Raw genomic sequence first — 24,101 nt, 5'->3', positions numbered from 1 at the left:
GCAGTTCTTTTCCCAATATCTTGGCCAAATTATAGTTACCATCTCTCTCTCTTATTTGGGAAGTGACGCTCTCTCAGTTCTCTGTGACTAGGGCATTCAACCAGCAAATGTTTAATAGTCATGGGGATTACACAATCTTCACAGTAAGGTTGATTTCCACCACTCATAAGATACCCATGGGTCAGCCTTGAATGTCCTATGCAGAGATGACATATAATTACTTCCCATTTCCTTGGCATAAATTCATATTTCCAGGGGTGTATATTTGTGGTGATCTCTTTCATTTTGTTATGTCCCACTTCACTCCATTGTTGTTTCCATGACTTATGGATGATATTCGAGATGCTAGGAAAGATGTCTCTATATGGTATTGTGCACCATCTAGGGATCAAACAGGTTGCTGCTGACTTTGCTAGTTGGTCAGCTTTTTCATTTCCATGTATATTTACATGTGCTGGAACCTAGTAAAAGGATATAGTGATCCCTCTACATTGTAATAGACACACCCACTGTGATATTTTCATTGTTAGTGCATTATTGCCATTGAAAATTTCTGATGCCTGTAATGCACATTTTGAATCACAAAAGATTGTGAAGTTGGATGATCTGTAGAGTTATAATGTGTTCTAAAGCAGTTAAAATTTCATATAGCTCTGCTGTAAAATTTGATGCTGCAATTGGTAGTGCTCCTCTGCAGCTTAAATTATCACTAAAAACTCCATATCCAACGCCAGCATCTGTTTTTGAGCCATCCGTAAAAACAAATGTGGAATCCAAATGTTCAGTAACATGTTCTAATCCTCTAATTTCTGCATCTGATTTATCATTTTTAAAACCTTTAAAATATTTACAAAATTTATTGGGTAACTTCCATATTGGGCTAACTGGTAATTTAACCAGGCAGGTCTGATTTTTTGTGATATAGTCTCCAGTATTTTTCTTATTCTGAAACTAAAAGGTCTATGATATCTTGGATGATTTTCATAAAAGTTATTAAAACAATTTCTGTTGGCTGTAGTAAATGTTCTTGATTCAGGGAGTCTCTGTGTCCTAAACCAATACCGGATGATAGATGACTGTCGGTATAGTTCAAGTGGAATCTTTCCAGCATCAATTAGTAAACTGGGGATGGGGGAAGATTGGAAAGTTCCTGTTGCCAAACGTATGCCATCGTGGTGTACTGAATCTAGGTTCTTTAGAGGTTTGGTTGATGCAGAAGAATAAATTTCACATCCATATTGTTGTTTGGTAATAATCAGAGATTTGTGTTCTTAAAATTGTCTATCAGATCCCCAGTTTGTATTTGATAAAACTTTTAAGATGTTTAAAGCCTCATGACATTTGGTTTTAATATGTTTTAAATGGGGGATCCAAGTAAGCTTTTTTATCAAATATGAGACCTAGGAATCTAGTCTCTTCAACACAGGGTATTCTATTGCCATATAGATAAAGGTCTGGGTCTGGGTGCATTCCTCTAAAGCGGCAAAAGTGCACAATGATTGTTTTGCTGGTAGATATTTTAAATCCTTGTTTTTCTGCCCAGTTGACAATCTTGTTGATAACAAGTTTTAGTTTCCTTTCTGCTACAGGCATATAGGTAGCAGCAAAGGATATCGAGAGGTCATCTACAAATAATGTGCTTGACCCCTTCACTCCGGGCCAAAATCTCGTGGGCAGCATTAGCTGCCAGACGTGCAATGTTGCATCATAATACTCGCATTATAAAAAATAAAGTCACCACTGTATTAATCATTTTTTCTTTCACCTGTGAATTTTGATAACCATAGAAAATATGATGAACCCAGTTTACAGAGTTGGGGGGTCACACAGGTACAACTACAATAAATATAATCAAGACGCCAACATCGGCATCCTCGCGTACCCACTTGCTCCTCATGACGCCTACGTAGGCGTCACCGTATGGAAGGGGTTAACCTCTTCACTCCGGGGCACATCGCACATCTGGCAGCATTAGCTGCCCAACGTGCGATGTTGCGTCATAATAATCGCATTATAAAAAATAAAGTCAGTGCTCAATCGTTCCTTCTCTTTCACCCATGAATTTTGATAACCATAGAAAATATGATGAAGCCAGTTTAGAGAGAATGGAGGTTACATAGGTACGACTACAATAAATATAAACAAGACGCCGACGCCAGCATCATCACGTACCCACTTGCTCCTCATGACGCCTACGTAGGCATCACCGTATGGAAGTGGTTAATATTTTATCTGGTATAATATTTGCTATCCCATTTATTGCCAAAGCAAAAAGTGTTACACTAAGTATACTCCCTTGCGGAACACCTTCTTCTTAGCATCTTTTATCTGATAGAGAATTACCAATTTTAACTTTAAAATATCTATGGGATAAAAATGCCCAAATATATAGGGGTAATTCTCCTCGTAGACCACAATCATGAATGGTCTTAAGAATTCCATGTCTCCATGCAGTGTCATATGCCTTCTCTATATCAAAAAATACAGTTATATGGAGGTTTCCAGCTGCATCAGGACGTCTATTGTAGAATGCATTTTTCTAAATCCACATTGTGATGGTGATAAAATATTATTACCCTCGAGATACCAGACAAGTCTTGTATGTACCGCTTTCTCCATTATTTTGCCTAGACAGCAAGTTAAAGCAATAGGACGGTAACTGGAAGCTGAATATGGGTCTTTACCTGGCTTTAGAAAAGATAATACAAAAGCTGTTTCCCATATTTACCTAGTTGTATTTACCTAGTTGTATTTTACAGGGCATATCTGGACCAGGGGCTGTATTTTTGCTTCTATCTAGGGCAGCATCAAATTCTCTTTCTGTAAAGGGTATGTTGTATGATTCTGTCTTGTCTGAAGAAAAATCTAAATGTTGTTGTTCTTCTCTTATTCTGTAATGGTGTCCTAGGCAACTGTCAGTCTTTTGTGAAACCTGAGCAAAATGGTCAGCCAAAATATTACTAACTTCTTTAGAATCTGTGACAAGGATATTGTTAACTTTAAGCATTGGTGGAGGGTTGGGTATAAATTTCCCTGCTATCTTATTAATTTTTTTTCCAAATACTGTGGATGGGTGTTCGACGATTGATGGAAGATACAAAGGATGCCTGGAACTGTCTTCTGGCAGCTTTCATTGTTTTACGAAATCTAGCTTTGCATTGTTTATAGATTATCATATTTTCAGTTCTTCGATGTCTGCGGTGACGGGTAAGTGATGTTCTTGTAGTTCGATGTAAAATTCTAAGCTCTTCAGACCACCACAGAACTGGGCGCCACTTAAAGAGTCCTGTAGTTTTTGGTATAGATTCCATTTAATAAGTCAATGGCATCTGGAGTTGGAAAGTCTATTTGCATTGCCTTCGATTTCACTTAGTTCTTTACACTTATTCCAATCTGCTTTGTCAATACTCCACTTTGGTGATCTTTGAGTTGGTGGGTCATCATTTGTTTCAATTATTATCGGGGCGTGGTCACTGCTATGCCAGTCATCATTTGGTCTCCATCTGAAATCTATTGTGCAGTTAGGACTAGAAATTGTAAGGTCTAGACAAGATACAGTATCTGTTTGAATATAGTAATGGGTGGGCTCCCCAGTATTCAAAAGTCCTAGATCTCCATATTCTATAACTGAAGCTATAATATTCCCTTTTTGGTTTGTAGTGATATCTCCCCATTTTGGGTGTCTGCCATTTAGGTCACCCATAATGAGAAACGGCCGTGGGAGCTAATTAATCAAAGTTACTATTTCCTCCCAGGTAACCATGGTGTTTGGGGGCAGGTAAAGAGAGCATAAGGTGTATTTTCTTTTTAATTGTATTTGAACCACTACTGCTTGTAATGTTGTATTTAAACAAATTGGAAAATGGGGAACATCTCTTCGTACATAAACGAGACATCCTCCATGACTTCCTGCTTCTATATTATATGGAGTTCTAAAAGATATATACAGTACTCTCATGGACATGTATGTCCATCCAACATAGTCTCTTGTAAGCATACACCTACTGGAGAATTTTCATATATTAAGACTTTAAGCTCTTCATACTTTGCTTGAAGTCCCTGACAGTTCCACTGTATTAGTGATGTGAATGTATTTATATTCTGGGGGGAGGTCCTTTATTCAAAGTCGTTTTTGAGTGTTTTTTGTCTTTATGAGCTTTTTGTGAAGATGGTGGTTTTTCTTCAGTAGCTATTTTGGTAGTTTTAGCTTTTGCTCCTTTATCTTTTTCTTGTAAAATAAATCTGCTAGGGTTACATTTCTTTGGAGTTGATGGAGAGGGTGGGGGTGTTCTTGTTATTATTATTATTTTTTTTTTTCGTTTCAATCTCAATTGAGTCCGGTTGTGATTCTGCCCGAGACACTATGCTGGAAGATGGAAGAGAATTGGGGGGTTGCCCCTCTTTACTATATGAAGTGTTTTTATGATCAGGTGGTAGAATATCTGCCTTAGTGTTTTGTGTTCTTGCCAAGCTATGTTGGTCACCTGGCCCTGAATGTTGGGCTGCTACCCCAGAGGTTGAGGTTTCATTCACAGAGAAGGGATTTGTTGAATGAGGTGGATTTCTTGGGGGTAGTAAGAGCATTTGCGGATTTTGCCCGAGATATTTCGCTAGAAGGTGGAGGTGGATTGGAGGGTTGCTCCTCTTTGCTATATGCCATGTTTTTATGATCAGGAGGTAGTATATCTGCCTTAGTGTTTAGTGTTCTCATCGATGTATGTTGATCACCTGGCCATGAGTGTTGCGTTTCTGACCTAGAGGTTGAAGTCTCAATTAGAGTGGGGGGATTTGTACAATAAAGGGGATTTCTTGGGGTAGTAAGAGTGTTTGCGGATTCTGCCTGAGACACTACACTGAAAGATGGAAGGGGATTGGAGGGTTGCATCTCTTTACTATGCGAGGTGTTTTTGTAATCTGGAGGTAGAATATTTGTCTTTGCGTTTGGTGTTCTCACCAAAGTGTGTTGATTATCTGGCCTTGAATGTTGGATTGCTACCCCAAAGGTTGAAGTCTCATTTGTAGTGGAGAGATCTGTAAAATGAGGTGGATTTCTTGGGGTAGTAAGAACATTTGCATAACTCTTTTTTCTTCCTAAGAGTCGTTTAGCATGTCCTATCGTGATATGCTCAGTATAAGCTTTATTTACAGCTGCTGTTTCAAACTTATATTCTTCACATACCCTATCAACTGGTTTGTGATCCAATCGACAATTGATACATTTGGGAGTATATGAGCATGTTGGGCAAGGGGAAGAGAAGATAATGGGTGGGTTAAGACATGCGGGTATAAAAGTCTATTTAGCAACGGTTGAGGCTATGTCATACTGAGGGTCATAGGTAGCTGGCCCCCAACATGCTACTGCCAACAGCCGTTCCCATCCCCTCCACATGGAGGCAAGAGCCTAGGGTCACTCCCCCACAGAATGAAGCGGCTCCAGGGGGGGCTATTTCAAAGAATTGACTAGTATAACCAAAGATGCATTTCTGCTAGAATAGAAAGAGATAAAATATAGAAAATGTGGCAAAAGAGAGGAATCATTGATTGATGGAAAAATATAAGATAACCATGAATGAGCATATACAGATAATAGGAAAAAAGGGAGTTTTAAGAAAAGTATAATCAACCATAAGTACACATGGACAGGGTGGTGGATGGAAGGGTGGTAGATATTCCTTTAATGGACTTTAAAGTGGTAACCAGGAGAAGAGTAGGAAGAGTTTTGGATGTACATGTTCTATGGAAATTGAGTAGAGAAATATCACATCATTTTTTGGTGGAAGGTAAGCCGAGAGTGGAGGACAGATGAAGAAAGAGGAAAAGGACAGAAAGTAGGGAGGTGCTTAATGTAAATTGCTTAAATGAGAAACAAAAGGAGAAGGAATACAAGAAGATACTAAGAGGGGAGTGGGAGGGAGTGAAAGATAGAGTAGAACTAGGAGTGGAGTAGGGATGGGGATGTTTTGAAGAGGGAGTCACAAAGTGTGCAAAGTTGACATATGGAACAAGGAGGTCAGGAGGAATCAGAAGGAAGGGTCATGAGTGGTGGGGTGATGAAGCAAAGAGAAGTGAGCATTCACAGATATGGTTACAAAATAAGATGAGAGAATCATATGAGAGGTACAATGAAAAGATAGGAGAAGTAAAGCATGAGATAAAGAAGGCAAAGAGGAGAACAGATGTGAAATGGGATAAGACTATAAATTAAATTTTTGAAAGTAATGAAAATATGTTTTAGAAGGAAATTAAGAGAGGAAGAGGAGGTAAATCAAGTAGAAAAGAAAAGGTAAAAGGTGTAGATGGAAAGATGATAGTAGAAGAAACAACAGTAAGAGTATTATAGGAAGTTGCTTAATGTGAAGGATACAGAGGGAAAGGTAATTGCAGTGGGAAGTGCTAAAACATGATGCTGATGAATGAGGAAATTGGAAGAGAAATAAGAAAAGATGAGGTGAAAGCAATTATCAAAATGATGAGAACAGGTAAGGCACCTGGGTTAGATAGGTGTCATGTGGAATGTTTAAAAAAGGGAGGTACAGTGATGGTGGACTGGCTGGGGAGGTTGTTTAATGTTTGTCTAAAAGAAGGTAGAGTGCCAGAGGACTGGAGGAGTGCCTGTATAATTTTGCTTTACAAAGGAAAGGGGGACAAATATGAGTGTAGTAGTTTCAGAGGGATCAGTTTGTTGAGTGTAGTTGGGAAGTCTCATGGGAGGGTTTCAATTGAGAGGATTAGGCAAGGAACAAAGGGAGTAACTGGTGAAGAACAGTGTGGGTTTAGGACAGGTAGGGATTGCGTGGATCAGATTTTGTGGTAAGGCAGATATGTGAGAAAGCTTTAGGAAAAATTAAGAATGTTTTTTTGGGCTTTTATGAATTTAGAAAAGGCTTATGACAGGGTAGACAGGAAGGCACTGTGGGAGGTACTGCAGATATGAGATAGGAGGAAAGCTGTTAAGAGCAGTCAAGAGTTTTTACGAGAGTAATAGAGCCTGTGTTAGAATTAGAAATGGAGAGTGCGAGTGGTTTGAGGTACAGTTGGAAATTTGCCTGGGATGTGTTATGTTGCCTTGGCTGTTCAATTTATGCATGGAAGGGGTAGAGCGAGAGATAAACTCAAGGGTAATGGGCCGGAAGTTGGAGATGGTTAAAGAAAATGGAGAAAAGTGAGAGATAAGCCAGTTGTTGTTTGCTGCCAACACTGTGCTTGTGGTAGGATCAGTGGAGGGATTAAGGATCTTAGTGACAGAGTTTGGGAAGGTGTGTAAAAGAAGGAAGTTGAAGATAAATGTAGGTAAATGTAAGGTGATGGGATGTACAAGGGGTGAGGATGGCAGCAAATTAGAAGTTAGTATTAAGGGAGAGAGAATGGAGGAGATACTTGGGTGCTAATATAGCAAGAAAGGAAGGAGTGGAGGTAGAATGTAGATTGAGAGAAGCAAGTAAATGCCTTGGGGGATTAAAAAGTGTAATGAGATATATACATTTGAGAATAAATGCTAAGAGAAGACTGTATGAAGGGATGATTGCACTGACAGAACTGTATGGGGCAGAAACTTGGAACATGAGAGAGGAAGAGTTTAAATGTGTCTGAGATAAAATGACTAAGAAGTATGGTAGGGGTTACTAGGCTGGATAGATTGAGAAACAAGGTGAGGAGGAGCAAGGATGGAAAGGAAATTGGTAGATAGGGTTGATGAAAGAGTATTGGGATGGTTTGGACACATGGAAAGAATGAGTGAAGAAAAATTAATAAAAGAGGTGTGGCAGGCAGAGGTGGATGGAGTGAACATGAGGGGGCAACCAAGGATGAGATGGATGGATGGGGAATGTCTGTCGAGGAAGGGATAAAACAGATGATGGAGTGAGTGGAAAATGGTTGTGTATGGATGATGCTGTGATGCATAGGAGTGGGTGGGGAATGGGGGGTGAGGGAGTATGTGTGAATGATATTTTGATGCAGCCCAAAGGGATTTCTTACCATATTCCCTTTTTCTGCATAAGGGGACAGAGAGGGGGGTCACTGATTAAGTAAGGCGGCCTTGCTGTAGATGTACTATATCTTGCTGCAGTGCTTCTGACCCAAGGCAGTGGGCAAGATGCAGGGATGACCCATCATCCAGGAGCCAAGAAAAGAGGGAGGGAGGGGTGGTAAATGGGAGTGGAATATGTGGGGATGAAATGGGTGGGAGTGGATTCATGCCTTCAACTTTGGCTACCTCCCTTGTAAGGGGGAAAAAGTCATTGGTATATGCATGTATGTATAATCAACGAATGTAGAAACAAGCCTAAACTATTCTACTTATTTTTTAATGGTAAACGGAGAAGGAATCATGGAGTTGAACGTGGGTGCAACAATGTATTAAGATGCCAAAGCATAGGCAGAGATACTTAACAGTAACCCTCAGTCTGTGTTTACCAAGGAGAGATATTTTGAGGGAAATGAAGGAATTTCTAGAAGCAAAGGTTTGTAATACATAAAAATGGAGATGAAAAGCTCATTGAAACCCTTATACATCCAAGACTGAAATATGCATCTGTAGTATGATCCCCACACAGAGTGAAGGGGATCTCGGAGCAGCAGGGGGCCCCAGAGGTGTGAGCCTATGGCCCACTGATGTGTGGACATGCCCTGGCCTCACACCAACTCCTGCCCCACAGCCCAGTGGGTTATCCTTGGTTGGCATTGGGCTAGGGGAGCAAACCCTGAGAGAAAATCTGCGCCGGGGTGACACAACAGACAAAGTCCGACAAACTGGACTATTGGCACACCTCTGCAGCGGTTTATTAGTCCAGTCGTCATGGTCTCCACCTGCCACTGGAACAGCTAACGGACTGCCAAGGTAGTGGACTGTGGAGTGTGCACCCACTTTTCACTCTAATCATCAATGCACTAGTTTTGCCCATGCCAACTTTCTTATCTCCTACTCAATACTTCATCTATCTCCACCTACAATTAAAAAGTCCCCCGGCGACGGGGAAGGAGTGATGAGGGCAGGCAAAGGTTGTTGCTGGCAGCCCTTAGCTCCAACCCTGCACGAGAGGCAGCCCTGGGGTGATGGTCGCTGGATGGCTGGGACTGGAACAGCAGCCTCCTTCAGCAGCTCCCAGGGTGACTGGGCGGCCCTCTTCAGAATCCACACCGCCCACCCTGAATTGGGAGGGGTCTAGAAAAGGTGACCTAAAAATTGTCTGTTCTATTTCCCATGGACAGGTAGCCGAGCCTCGTCGTGGCAACCCATACCTCGGCCCCAATAACACAAGAACAAAGAAAATCATTATTGGCACATGGAATGTGCGCACACTGCTCGACCTAGACAACAATGAAAGACCTCACCGTAGAACCACTCTTATAGCCTATGAACTCCAAAAGTATGACATTGACATAGCGGCACTCGATGAAACCCGCTTTTCAGATGAAGGCTCCATCACTGAATCTGGGGAAGGTTACATCTTCTTCTGGAAGGGCTTGAACAAAGGGGATCCTCACATCCATGGTGTTGCTTTTGCAGTTAAGACCAAATTACTCAACAACATACCCCACAGCCCAAAAGGTCATAACGAAAGACTCATCAGCTGGCGCATCCCCATAACAAACAGTCGATATGTAACCTTAGTCAATGTCTATGCACCAACCTTAGTTTCTGATGATGAAATAAAAGATCGTTTCTATGCCCAACTTAATGACATCATACAGGCAATCCCCAGAGAAGATAAGATCATTCTTCTTGGGGACTTTAATGCAAGAGTGGGCAGCAGTCATCATCTTTGGGAGGGGGTCTTGGGACACCATGGAGTTGGTAAGTGCAACAACAACGGCTTACGCCTTCTAACATTATGCTCCCAATACCACCTAACCATCACAAACACAATGTTCCAGCTCCAAAACAAGTTTAAAACCACCTGGATGCATCCAAGATCCAAAATATGGCACCTGCTTGATTACGTAATTGTGAGACGCAATGACATTAAAGATGTAAAGATTACAAGAGCTATGAGGGGAGCTGATGGGTGGACAGATCATCGACTTGTCCGCTCAATACTTCATCTTAAAATTCGGCCTCCAACTCGCCGACAAGCTCCCAAAAAACACCTTGACCTCAAAGCTCTGAACATTGATGCAACTCGCTCTACCCTACAAACCGAATTATCAGCTCATCTCACCTTGCCAGCCCCTACAAATGATCCCATATCAACAGAATACCTAACAGAAAAGTGGGATAGCATCAGTGAAGTCCTTCTCAACACTGCCAAGGATGTTCTGGGCTTCTCAAGAAGAAGGCATCGAGACTGGTTTGATGAACAGTCAGAGGGAATACACCAACTAATAGATGAGAAAAACCAGGCACATCAAGCAGTGATTGTCAACCCAAATCCAACAACACGTGGAAAACTAGCAGACCTCCGCTCCAAAGTCCAACATGAAACTAGAAAAATGCAGAATGAATGGTGGACCAACCTCGCCATTGAGATCCAAGGTTTCGCGGATACAGGGGACCAACATCAATTTTACAATGCCCTTAAGACAGCATATGGCCCACGAAGCAATAACCTCTGCCCTGTCCGAAGTGCTGATGGCTCCACACTCTTCACCGAGAAGACCGACATCCTCAGGCGATGGGCTGACCATTACCAAGAATTATTGAATAGACAAAATCCTACTGACCCTACATTTCTCGACAGCCTTCCCAACCTTCCTGTAATTCAAAAATTGGATGACATACCAACCATCCAAGAAGTGAGCAGTGCAATCAACAGCCTCAAGAACAATAAAGCCACTGGTCCTGATGGCATCCCAGCTGAGCTCCTAAAGCATGGTGGGCAAGCTGTTGTGAACTGTCTCCATAATATAATTCAAGAAGAGTGGCATTCAAGTTGCTGCCCACAACAATGGAAAGATGCAGATATCATCAGCATTTACAAAAAGAAAGGGGACAGGAACATCTGTGGCAACAGTCGAGGCATCTCCCTTCTGTCAACTTCAGGGAAGGTAGTCACTAGAATATTATTGTCTCGAATTATCAACAACATCATAGAACAAGTATTACCTGAATCTCAGTGTGGCTTCAGACAAGAGTGCAGCACAGTCAACATGGAGTTTGTGGCAAGACAGCTCCAGGAGAAAAGCATTGAGCAACACCAAGACCTCTACATGGCATTTATAGATCTTGCCAAGGCTTTTGACACTGTGAACCGTCCTCTCCTATGGCAAGTACTTGTAAAATTTGGATGCCCACCAACATTTCTGGGTGTCCTGAGAGCCTTTCACGATGGCTCTATGGCTCGAGTGTCCAGTTCTGGGCTCAAGTCTGAGCCATTCCTTGTTGAGTCAGGTGTGAAGCAGGGGTGTGTTATTGCTCCCATCTTATTCAATTTATTTCTCGCTGCAGTCTCCAACATTGCTAGACAGCAAATCGATCCTGCTGATGGTGTCAGGCTGTCGTACAGGCTGGATGGCAACCTCTTCAATCTGCGACGCCTCCAAGCCAAAACACGTGTGACAGATGCAGTAATCCATGAACTGCAGTATGCAGATGACACTACTTTAGTGAGCTCATCCAGAGGGCCTTCAGCGTACCATCAACGCTGTCTCAAATATATATACCAGATCTGGACTAGTCATCAACATAACCAAAACAGAAGTGCTCAGTATCTCTGAACAACTAGAACCTCCGGAATTCACTATCAATCAACAACCTCTGAAAAACACTCATGAGTTTACCTACCTCGGCTCAGTGCTCACTGACTCCTGTGACCTGACAAGCGAAATCCAACGCCACATTGGTTTGGCAGCAGCAGCTTTTGGTAGACTATCACAGAGTGTTCTTGAACTGCAACCTCACCACCACCACCAAGGTTTCGGTGTATAAAGCTATCAGTCTCTCCATCCTTCTGTATGGCAGTGAGTCATGGGTGCCTTATGGACGCCATTTGAAAAAGTTGGAGGCCTTTCACACCAACTGCTTACAGCGCATACTGGGTCATGGTGGCACAAGGTACCTCACAGTGAAATCCATCGATGCACACAAATGGACTCACTGGAAACAGTCTTAACCCAACGTCAACTACAGTGGCTGGGGCATACCATCTGCATGCCAGAAGAGAGACTACCACGTAAAGTTTTCTATGGAGAACTTGCTGAGGGCAGACGCCACCCTGGGGGCCCACGTAAACAACACAAGGACCATCTGAAAACAACGCTGAAAAAATGTGGCATCGAACCCACCACCATTGAAAATGTTGCTACCGATCGGAGAGAATGGCGATCTACATGCCAAAACGGCTTAGATACTCTCACTTCCACCTACAACGCTCGGGCAGAACATCGAAGACAGCAAAGACATGTGGCACATCAGGCAGAGGGCAACTTTCCCTGTGATACCTGCAGCCGTATATGCAAATCGAGAATCGGACTCCACAGCCATCAGCGAGTTCATCTGGCGTAATACCACTTCTTGGCATGGTGCAACGTCATCGTCGTCAGCGATGGACTACTATAAGCAAGTAAGTAAGCAAGAAGGATATAAGCAAGATTGCAAGAATACAAAGGCCAGCAACCAAACTGGTCCCCAGCCTGGCAGATATGAGGAAAGACCAAAAGCACTGGGTCTGCCAAATTTGAAAGATTGAAAAGAAAGAATTTATATGATTACAGTATTCAGATCACTAAAGGAGATAGATTGCACCAATATAAGGATTCTGATTAAAGGTGGGAGGGCTTTAAGAGGTCATGGAGGCAAATTAAGAAAGACCACATGTCAAAAGGATGTGAAGAAATACAGTTTTCCATATAGATGGAAACACTTGGAATAGCTTAGGAAGGGATATAGCCCAAACTCAAACAATACACGAGTTCAAATATTTACATAATAATTAGAAAACACGGATAGAGATTAAGTTGGAACTGTACATAAATTTGAGGTTAGGTATAAGAAATTAGATAATAAGAGATGGGCTCCTATGAGCATTGCTCCTTTCCTGTATATTACAATAAAGTATATACAAGAGATGCAAAAATTGCCCAAGGCACTGGGTGTCAGAAAAGCCACAGGGACTGGCAAGATCTCAAATTGGATACTCAAAGAATGTAGGAAACTACTAGCAGCTTAACCTCTTATCCTTTATTATACTGTCCTCATGTATCTTTCCTTCAAAAATTCTTTCAACCATTCTATTAGTTTGCCGCTCAGTCTTCCAATGTGTCCAATTTCGTCATAAGTAACTGTGAGGTACTTTATCAAATGCCTTCTCTAGTTCCAGGTACACTCAGTCCACCCAACCCTCTCTCTTGCAGCGCATCAATCACTCTCGAGTAAAAACTTAAAAAAAAAAAAAAGTTTAACACACATGAACTTCCAGATCTGAAGCCTTACTGTCTGTCAGACTGTTCATCTCTTCAAGATGTTTGTGTATCTTTCTTATATTCTGGTTAATAAAAGAAGTATTGTCCCTCATATTATTTCCGTCATCATCTAGGAAGGAGGGAGGGAGGATGGAGGGGTGTGGAGTGTTTTCGGGGATGCAATGGGTGGGAATGATTTTATGCCTTTTCCTTTTTGGCTACCTCCCTGGTAAGAAGGGAAAAGCCTTGTGAAATGAGGTTTATAAAGTTAATGTAATGGAAGCTGGAATAAGAGTATAGTTTGTAAAGCACTTTAGCTCGAGTACCATGAGTGAGACCTAATGCACATCCACTGATCAGGGTTGCCAGATTGGCCTTTTTTAGGCCAAAAACCTCAATTTTTGGCTTCTTTTTCAAGCATTTGCCCTAAGGATATTTAGTTTGGCCTGAATCATATAATTTTTGGCCTGAATCACTAAATCTGGCTTTTTTTTTTTTTTTTTAGAATGTGGCTTAAATATATTCCATTTGGTTTCAGTAAGCTCATCTGATAATAGTGAGTTGAATACTGAGTTCATTCGCCACCTCCTAAGACAAAACTAATCCAAGAGTGAGAATCAACACCGTGCGAGATCGAAACCTTTATTGGTACGACGTTTCGCTTGGTACAGCTTTTTCAAGTATAGACGGCAAACACTCTGAGTACATGTAGGCCGATGGGGAAGGAACTGGGAGAGGTTATCGGGGAAGGGTGGGTGGTAGGTGGAGGGGCGGAGGGGGGGGGGGAGAAGGGGACGGGTGGGCGTTGGAGTTAGAGGAGAACATTTCGGACCGTGTGTTGACGTGGACTAAGGGGGACATTTCATACAGTTGTATAATGCGGGTTACAGATGGATGTGTGGAGGGGCGATGTTAAACATGCCTCTGTTCTGCTCAATGGTTTTGAAGCTTTGAATGGCGGCCGCTTCGAGGCATTTCCTCCTCACCCTGATAGGTTCACTAAAAAGAAGCTCTGCGTTATCCCAATCCATCAGGTGGTCGTTGGTGTTTCGGTGGATAACAGGCGTTGGTGGAGATGTTGTTCCAGGAATCGTAAGGATGCTCCCGGATCTGGGTCTTCAGGTCACGAGAGGTCTTGCCGATATATACTTTATCACATCCAACACAGGGTATGCGGTAGACACCAGCGTTTTTTTATTTTATTTTATTCCCACATCTCGTCCTGGGTGTCACTCCATCTAGAGTTATGACTGGAGTTAATAACTCTGGACCCGAATACAGCAGGAGTCTCCAGATTGTGTGCAAGTAAAATGTATTTGTCACTCTCTAGCACTGTGCGTGAAGCATGCATTTGAGAAGCTGCCTTCATGCTTGGGATTTTTAATTTCAGAAATATCAAAATGGTTTTCCAAGAGTACAGTAAGGAGGGCAGCTTACAAACAATTGTTTAGCATAATGGACCCAACTGAAGAATGGAAAGGAACCTCGCTGCCATTTCAGCAAGCTTCTCAGACCAGATGGCTAGTACGCGGGAAAGTAATGTACAGCATCTTGATGAACTGGGAAGAACTGAAGGCATACTTCATGTGTGCTGAGCAGGCTACTGGAGTTGATGTCAGGTATAAGGCACGTATGATTTCTGACATCCTAAATGACCCAATCAACTATTGGAATTTTCACTGTGTCACACCCATTGTTATGGAGTTTGAACGCGTCAACTCATATTTTCAAGCCACGGATGCCGATCCTCAGAGCATGGGAAGTGAGTTTGCTCAACATCATCATAGTCTACGGGCATAAGTTTTCAGCCCAGATGGAAGTGAATTAGTTGTATCCGAAGTAGATTTTGGAGCTCGCTTTGCTATGGAAGTGGAGAGGTATATCGAGATGCATCAAGTTAGTGGTGAAACAAAAGTTCAGGACGTCAAGGCTCGATGTTACAGCTTTTTCGTGGAGGCCATCAAGCAAGTTGAGAAACGTCTGTCTCCTACGAGGAACATGTACAAGGGTCTCGGTAGTCTTCACCCATCAAAATTTTTGAGTGAAACAGCAAGGGTGCCATATAAGGATCTACCATTCCCTACCTTACGAGCACATAAATATAACGTCATTGAACAGCAGTATAGGAATGTACTCGTATTACATGTAAACTGGGTTGAAGAGGCAGTATTTAACAACAAAATACCAGATGACTGTTCAGTTCTGGATAGGAGTAGGTAATCGCTATGATACACTTGGTAACAAATCTTTTATCATCAAGTTAGTGGTGAAACAAAAGGACGTCAAGGCTCGATGTTACAGCTTTTTCGTGGAGGCCATCAAGCAAGTTGAGAAACGTCTGTCTCCTACGAGGAACATGTACAAGGGTCTCGGTAGTCTTCACCCATCAAAATTTTTGAGTGAAACAGCAAGGGTGCCATATAAGGATCTACCATTCCCTACCTTACGAGCACATAAATATAACGTCATTGAACAGCAGTATAGGAATATATTACCAGTACATGTAAACTGGGTTAAAGAGGCAGTATTTGACAACAAAATACCAGATGACTCTGTTCAGTTCTGGATAGGAGTAAGTAATCGCTATGATACACTTGGTAACAAATCTTTTATAGACCTAGCAACATATGCATTGTCCTGTCTTGTCACACCAGTTAGCAATGCTGTTGTTGAACATATATTTTCTCATGCTACAATAGTTAAAACGAAATTAAGAAACAGACTGAGTACAAGAACCCTAGATGCCATTATTCGCATCAGAACCCATCTGCACTTTAGAGGTTTGTGTTGCAGGAATTTTGTGGTCACACCTGATATGTACCGCTTATTTTCATCTGCAAATATGTATGGAGATGAATATGATGTATGTGATGATGTGATTGACTATTGAAAACTGGTTGTTTCCTTGGTTACCAAAGTCTGGTGCTATAATGCAGCATATAGTTTTGACTTATTTTTTGTTGCTCATGAAAAGAATTGTATACGTCCCATACACATGTGAGTATCAGTCAGTCATATGACCCACTCACCCCTCCACTCAACCACCCCAACCACACTCTGGACTCCCTGGCGCCAGTATATCCTGCCAAATGCTGAGCAAGCTTTATGCTGTCCGCGCGACCAGGCGACGTGCACATGCACACACGAACACACACGATCAGTCTAGTAACCACCCATTAATAACATGCAATGCTACGCATACTTACGGTCTTCCCCTGGATATATATACACATACTAGCTGTAAAAAGACACCCCATACTGTAATCCTAGGATAAATAGTAAGTAGGCTCAATGTAATCCTGTTTGCATAAAACTTTAGAAATTATACCAAGTGGCAACTCACAACTGCCAACTAAGGATTTCCGACCGATATATACGCGGACCCAACGCGAGAACGGCGGTCGGTCGATAACTTACAATGTGCACTGTAGTGATAAGGAAGATGTGATAAATTACTATTGATGTAGAACTTTTAAAGTGGAACTAGGTGACATATGGTGTTTGATATATTCGCCTACACATCTGGATAGGGACGGGACCACTTATGGATACAGAATTATACTTTTTCACACTGTTTGTGGAAAAAGTGACCATGAAGCTTGCATGCTGCAAAAAATTACAATTTTAATTTGATTTTTGTTTCTCATTAAAAAGGATTATGAAACAAATTATCATACTTTTGAGTTACTTTTTATAATGTTTATGAAAAATAAAGAACCATTAATTCATTGTATGCATATGATCTTTTACCTGGTACCATTGAGATATATAGAACATCTAAGTTCGTACGCAATATCATCATAGGGGGTCCAATATGGCGGCCACTGCATCACCCGTTGCCCAGGCGGAGGACTGACGAGTGACGAACTACGTAGCGCTTGTATACACTCCAGTAGACCACTATATTTCAGTGCTCAGTACACATCGTATAGTATTTGGTGAATTGAGAAGTGTAATGATTAAATGTTTGGCATTTTTACTGCATATTTTTGGCTCTTTTTTTTTCTTTTCTTTTTTTTTTCTTTTCCTTTTTTTTCTTTTTTTTTCTGCTTCAGTAATCTGGCAACCCTGCCACTGATGCCCATCAGGGCAGTTACTTACACGGCGCCCGGGGCACCACTGTTGCAGCAGGTATACGATGTCAATATCTGTGTCCTACACCTCTTTCCCCTTTTTAAGTTGACTAGCCCAACGTATTCCCAGCCTTGGCTCTGAGGCGGCTGGAGCGGCGAGGGTCTGATGGTTGTGGCTCGTCTACAACAGATGCAGTCATGTGCGACAAATACTGCTGGTCGCAAGTGACATCTGTTACGTCATAAGAGATGGCCGTTTGACAGGCGAATTTGATAACTGCGTGACCTACCGTACGCTATCACTGTGCTGATCTTGTCCCAAATCTTGTAGTTAGACCTGCTGGTTGGTGTCAAGGGAGCAGTGTACGAGCTAGTCATGACGTCCTGTGCCCATACCTCTGCACGACAGTCACACTTGTCTGCTTCAGTTTGCCACTCCTGACTAAATGACGCGGGGTGTGTTAAGACACATGTACGGATAGGACGCTCGTACAAAATTTGAGTTCCATATCTCAAGTAGGCCTCGGTCAAACTCCTCACAGTCAATGTTGCCAGAGGGGGAGGCCTTCATTATGAGGTGTTTAATGGATCTGACCGTCGCTTCGGCTTGGCCACTGGACTGCGGGTATTGGAGTGATGTCACATGTTTGACTTCCCAGCATGTAACTCGTTGAAGGCGCGAATTGTAAACTGGGGTCCTCCTGATGGCGATGAAGGGTGTGGGTGAAGGGTGGACGGTAGTGGTGGGCAGCTACTGGTGAAATTAGCGGTTTTATCGGCAACAAACTTAATGATAGCTTACCGACAAAAATTCTGCTACCGGTAAAGCTTCGTTAACCGATAACTCGATAAGCTATACCATAACACGTCTCGGCTTGGTGGTACTGAGTGAACGAAAATGTATACACCACATCCACCCTCAGACACCCTCCAATGGTGTACCACCAAGCCGAGACGTGCTTACCGAAGTTACCGCTCTCTGAATGTTATGGTATCGCTTATCGAGTTATCGGTTAACGAAGCTTTACCGGTAGCAGATTTTTTATCGGTAAGCTATCATTAAGTTTGTTGCCGATAAAACCGGTAATTTCACCGGTAGCTGCCCACCACTACACTCCATTCACTCACTCGCGCGGTAGATACTAGATAGCATACTATAGTATAGAACCAATTAAAGTATGACCTTTTCCCTTTACAATGACATAACAATAAAAACAATATGTAAAATAGAACCAGAGATATAGCTTATTAAAGGACAAAAACATTGATTTTTCGAACTCGACTCGAACTTGTGACGTCACTACTACCTCACGAGTCTTTTACCGGTAAACTGTCGGTAATTTCGGTAACTGTATTGTTCACCAATAATTTCGATATTGAAATTAGCGGTATTTGCCCAGCACTAGTGGACGGGGCGCGATACCTTGGAAAGGTCGGTGGTACTGCCCAATACAAGATTTATATATACCTATAGATCTTGGTACTGCCCACACCGCCGTTTGGCTTAGGTACAGCTACGAGTGGGTGGCACCATAGTGACGGGTCATCACCGGTAGATGTGATGATGCCCTGGGCTACCATCGACTCTAGCTCTGTCTTCACCTCCTGAAAGGACAATGGGATCTGTCGAGGGGTATGGATGGCAAATGGCTGTGGATCCTCCCGTAGATGAATCCTCATTGGCGGCCCTGACATTGGCTTGAGGGGTGTTAAGTATAAGTCCGCCTTTGTCATCAGCAAGTCACTAAATTCCGCGATAAAGTATACCCTGGCTTGAGGAGAGGTCGTGCTTGTTGTGAGAGGAAGTGGTGGGACGGAGACTGCTGAAGGGGGAGGAGGGGGACGAGTCCAGGTGAGGAGGGTGATGGCGGTTGAAGTCTGACGTCGCACCGGCTTTCGTCCGAACACTCACATGCGTCACCTGCGAAATCGGTCGGGGATTAACGCCAATTCCCTACAAGCCTGGTATGACAATAGTGAGACTGGTATACCATCGTGGACGTCCATCCAATCTTTCGCCGGTTGCAAAGAGGAGAGCAGATGTGAAATGGGGTAGGAGTATGACAGAAATTTTTGAAAGTAATAAAAAGATGTTTTGGAAACAAATTAAAGAAAGGAAGAGGAGGCGAATCAAGAAGAGAAGAAAAGGTAAAAGGTGCAGATAATGGAAGAGAAGGCAGTAAGGGGAAGATGGGCAGAATATCTTAGGGAGTTGCTAAATGTGAAGGAAGATAGGGAGGGAAGGATAGTTGCAGTGGGAAATGCGAAGAAAATGACCGTGATGAGTGAGGAAAATGGAGGAGAAATAAGGAAGGATGAAGTGAAGGCAGTTGTTAAGATGATGAAAGCAGGTAAGGCACATGGTCTGGATGGATGCCATGCAGAATGTCTGAAAAAGGGAGGTACAGTAATGGTGGACTGGTTGGTGAGGTTATTTAATGTTTGCTGGAGAGAGGGTACAGTGCCGGAGGACTGTATAGTTCCTCTTTACGAGGGAAAAGGGGACAAGTGTGAATGTAGTAGTTTCAGAGGGATTAGCTTGTTAAGTGTAGTTGGGAAGGCTTATGGGAGGATCTTGATTTAGAGGATTAGGAGAGGAACAGAAGGAGTAATTGGTGAGGAACAGTGTGGATTTAGGACGGATAGAGGTTGTGTAGATCAGATCTTTGTGGTAAGACAGATATGTGAGAAAGCTATAGGAAAGGGGAAAGATGTTTTTTGGGCTTTTATGGATCTGGAAAAGGCTTACGATAGGGTAGACAGAAAGGCACTGTGGGAGGTTATGCAGATATACGGGATAGGAGGAAAGCTACTGGGAGGTGTCAAGAGTTTTTATGAGAGTAGTAGAGCTTGTGTCAGTATTAGAAATGGAGAGAGTGAGTGGTTCGGGGTAAAGGTGGGACTTCGCCAAGGATGCGTTATATCGCCCTGGCTGTTCAACTTATACATGGATGGGGTAGTGCGAGAGGTAAATGCAAGGGTAGTGGGTCAGGGATTGGAGGTGGTTTAAAAAAAAATGGAGGAAAGTGGGAGGTGAGCCAGCTGTTGTTTGCTGACGACACTGCACTTGTGGCAGGATCGGAGGAGGGATTGAGAAAGTTGGTGGCAGAGTTTGGGAGAGTGTGTGATAGAAGAAACCTAAAGATAAATGTGGGTAAAAGTAAGGTGATGAGATGTACAAGGGGTGAAAGTGGCGGTAGACTGGAAGTGAGCATTAAGGGAGAGCGACTGGAGGAAGTGGATAGTTTTAGATACTTGGGTGCGAATGTGGCAGGAAAAGGTGGAGGTAGAATGTAGATTGAGAGAAGCGAGTAAATGCCTTGGTGGATTAAAGAGTGTAATGAGGAATAGACATGTGGGAATGGATGCGAAAAGGAGACTGTATGAAGGAGTGATTGTGCCAACAGCACTGTATGGGGCAGAAACATGGAACATAAGAGAGGAAGAGAGAAGGAGTTTCAATGTGTTTGAGATGAGGTGTCTGAGAAGTATGATGGGGGTTACTAGGCTAGATAGAGTGAGAAATGAGGAGGTGAGGAGGAGAACAGGGGTGGAAAAGGAGCTGGGAAATATGGTTGATGAAAGAGTATTGGGATGGTTTGGACACATGGAAAGAATGAGTGAAGAAAGACTAGTAAAAGAGGTATGGAAGGCAGATGTAGAGGGAGTGAACATGAGGGGACGTCCTAGGATGAGGTGGATGGATGGGGTGAAGGGGGCTTTGGGGAAGAGAGGAATGTCTGTTGAGGAAGGACGGGAGAGGACAGAAGACAGGGGTGAATGGAGAATGGTTGTATATGGATGATGATGTGATTGCATGAGGTGGAATGGGTGGGGGGTGAGGTAGTATGTGTGAGCAAATTTTGACGCAGCCCGAAGGGATTTCTCCCCGTCCTCTCCTTTTATGCAATGGGGGGACGGAGAGGGGGGGTCGCCGATTTAATGAAGTGGCCTTGCTGTGGATGTGCTGTGTCTTGCGACACTGCTTCTGATCCAGGGCAGTGGACAAGGTGCAGGGATGACCCGTCATCCAGGAGGTGCTCAGATAAGAGGGAGGGTGGAGGGGTGTGGAGTGTATTCAGGGATGGAATGGGTGGAAATTATTTTATGCCTTTCCCTTTATGGCTGCCTCCCTTGTAAGGGGGAAAAAGCCTTGGTATATGTATGTATGTATGTATGTGAATTGGCACCACATTTGCCTTTTCTAATCAGGTAGCATAATGCCTTCTTTCAGTATCCAGTTTGAGATCCCGTCAGGTCCTGAGGCTTTTGTCACATCCAATGATCCCAAGATATTGAGCGCTTCCCACACTTCTATATTTATATCTGCTAAACCTGGCCTTCTGCTCCCCTCGCTTTTCTAAAAAAAATAATAATAAATAAATAAATAAATAAAAATAATAAACAAATAAAGAAAAAACGCTCTTTCATGAAGACTGATTGGAAAGCTTCATTCATTATTTCTGATTGAGTTGATGCCTCTTTAAGGACCTCACCACCCACTATCAACTTGGTGATTTCTTCCCTGTGTCCCAATAACAGTGATGAGCGAGAAAAATGGAGGAGAAATAAGGAAAGATGAGGTGAAGGCAGTTGTTAAGATGATGAGAGCAGGTAAGGCACCTGGGTTGGATGAATGTCATGCAGAATGTCTAACAAAGAAGGTACAGTGATGGTGGACTGGCTGGTGAGGTTATTTAATGTTTGTTTAAGAGAGGGTAGAGTGCCAGAGGACTGGAGGAGTGATTGTATAGTTCCACTTTACAAGGGAAAAGGGGACAAGTTTGAGTGTAGTAGTTTCAGAGGGATCAGTTTGTTAAGTGTAGTTGGGAAGGCTTATAGGAGGGTCTTGAGAGGATTAAGAGGGGAAAAGAGGGGATAATTGGTGAGGAATAGTGTGGGTTTGGGACAGGTAGGAATTGCGTGGATCAGATTTTTGTGGTAAGACAGATAAAGAAGAGTTTTAGGAAAAGTTAAGGATATTTTTTGGATTTTTTATGGATTTGGAAAAGGCTTATGACAGGGAATACAGGAAGGCACTATGGGGGTATTGCAGATATATGGGATAGGAGGAAAGCTTTTAAGACCAGTCAAGAGTTTTTACAGGAGTAGTAGAGCTTATGTTGGAATCAGAAATGGCAAGAGTGAGTGGTTTGAGGTGTGGATGGGACTTTGCCTGGGATGTGTTATGTTACCTTGGCTGTTCAATTTATACATGGGTGGAGTGATGCGAGAGGTAAATGAAAGGATAGTGGGTTGGGGATTCGAGATGATTAAAGAAAATGGAGAAAAGTAGGAGATAAGCCAGTTGTTGTTTGCTGACGACACTGCGCTTGTGGTAGGATCAGTGAAGGGATTAAGAAAGTTAGTGACAGAGTTTGAGGTGTGCGAAAGAAGGAAGTTGAAGACTGGAGGTGAGCATTAACGGAGAGAGACTGGAGGAAATGGATAGTTTTAGATACTTGGGTGCGAATGTGGCGGGAAAGGTAGGAGTCGAGGTGGAGGTAGAATGTAGATTGAGGGAATTAAAAAGTGTAATGAGAAATAGACATTTGGGAATGGATGCTAAGAGGTGATTGTATGAAGGAGTATTTGTGCCGACAACATTGTATGGGGCAGAAATATGGAACATAAGAGAGGAAGCGAGGAGTTTGAATGTGTTTGAGATAAGGTGCCTGAGAAGTATGATAGGGGTTATGAGGCTGGATAGAGTGAGAAACGAGGAGGTGAGGAGAACAGGGTTGGAAAGAGCATTGGGAGATAGGGTTGATGAAAGAGTATTGGGATATTTTGGATACATGGAAAGAATGAGTGAAGAAAGATTAGTAAAAGAGGTGTGGAAGGCAGAGTTGAAAGTAGTGAACACATGAGGGGGCGACCTAGGATGAGATGGATGGATGGGGTAAAGGCGGCATTGGGAAAGAGTCTGTTGAGAAAAGACAGGAGATGATATGGTGAATGGAGAATGGTTGTGTATGGACACTGGTGGATCCAGGGGGAGGGGCTAAAGCCCCCCCCCCATATTTTTACCTTTAACATCCCATTGTCAGAGAACTACTTTGCTCGATATTTTTTTAACTGACCCTCCTTTTGATATATATTTAACGTATTTCGGATTTAATTGAAATTAAATGCTGTTAACACTTTCATAACAGTTTTTGTTTATATTTCTTCATTTTACCTCATTTTTTGGTGGAAGGTAAGTTGAGAGTGGAGGATAGATGGAAAAAGAGGAAAGGGACAAAAGGTAGGGAGGTGCTTAGAGTGAACTCTTTAAATGAAAAGGAAAAGGAGAAGGAGTACAAGAAGAAGCTGAAGGAGGAGTGGGAGGGAGTGAAGGATAGAGTGGAGCTAGGTGTGGAGGAGGAATGGGGATGGTTCAAGGAGGGAGTCACAAAGTGTGCAAGGATGGTGTGTGGAACAAGAAGGACAGGAGGAAGTAGAAGGAAGGGTAGTGAATGGTGGGATAAGGAAACAAAGAAGGTTGTAGAAGAGAAGAAGCGAGCTTTCACACTTTGGTTACAAAATAGGACGAGGGAGTCATATGAGAGGTACAAAGAAAAGAAAAGAGAAGTAAAGCAAAAGGTAAAGGAGGCAAAGAGGAGAGCAGATGTGAAATGGGGTAAGAGTATGACAGAAAAATTTGAAAGTAATAAAAAGATGTTTTGGAAAGAAATTAAGAGATGAGGA

At 42.6% G+C, this 24,101-nt stretch overlaps 1 protein-coding gene across 8 annotated transcripts in view; it reads right to left on the bottom strand.

Annotated features, from left to right (window-relative positions):
• Positions 1-24,101, bottom strand: part of LOC143038001 (uncharacterized) — a 158,601-nt gene that overhangs the window by 80,211 nt on the left and 54,289 nt on the right. The window contains exon 1 of one of the 8 annotated variants that reach the window (XM_076206806.1): positions 2,743-2,761. The exons of the other annotated variants lie outside the window; for them this stretch is intronic. The gene's annotated coding sequence lies outside the window, so the exon portion shown is untranslated. Of the gene's footprint in view, positions 1-2,742; positions 2,762-24,101 lie in introns of those variants that run through there. 8 annotated transcript variants of the gene reach the window in all.

This window comes from Oratosquilla oratoria, chromosome 23 (genome assembly GCF_046742065.1).
Source record: "Oratosquilla oratoria isolate Oo_2021 chromosome 23, ASM4674206v1, whole genome shotgun sequence".
Classification (NCBI taxonomy): Eukaryota; Metazoa; Arthropoda; class Malacostraca; order Stomatopoda; family Squillidae; genus Oratosquilla; species Oratosquilla oratoria.
Note: the sequence above shows the minus strand (reverse complement) of the source record. Positions and strands in the feature narration are given on the sequence as shown.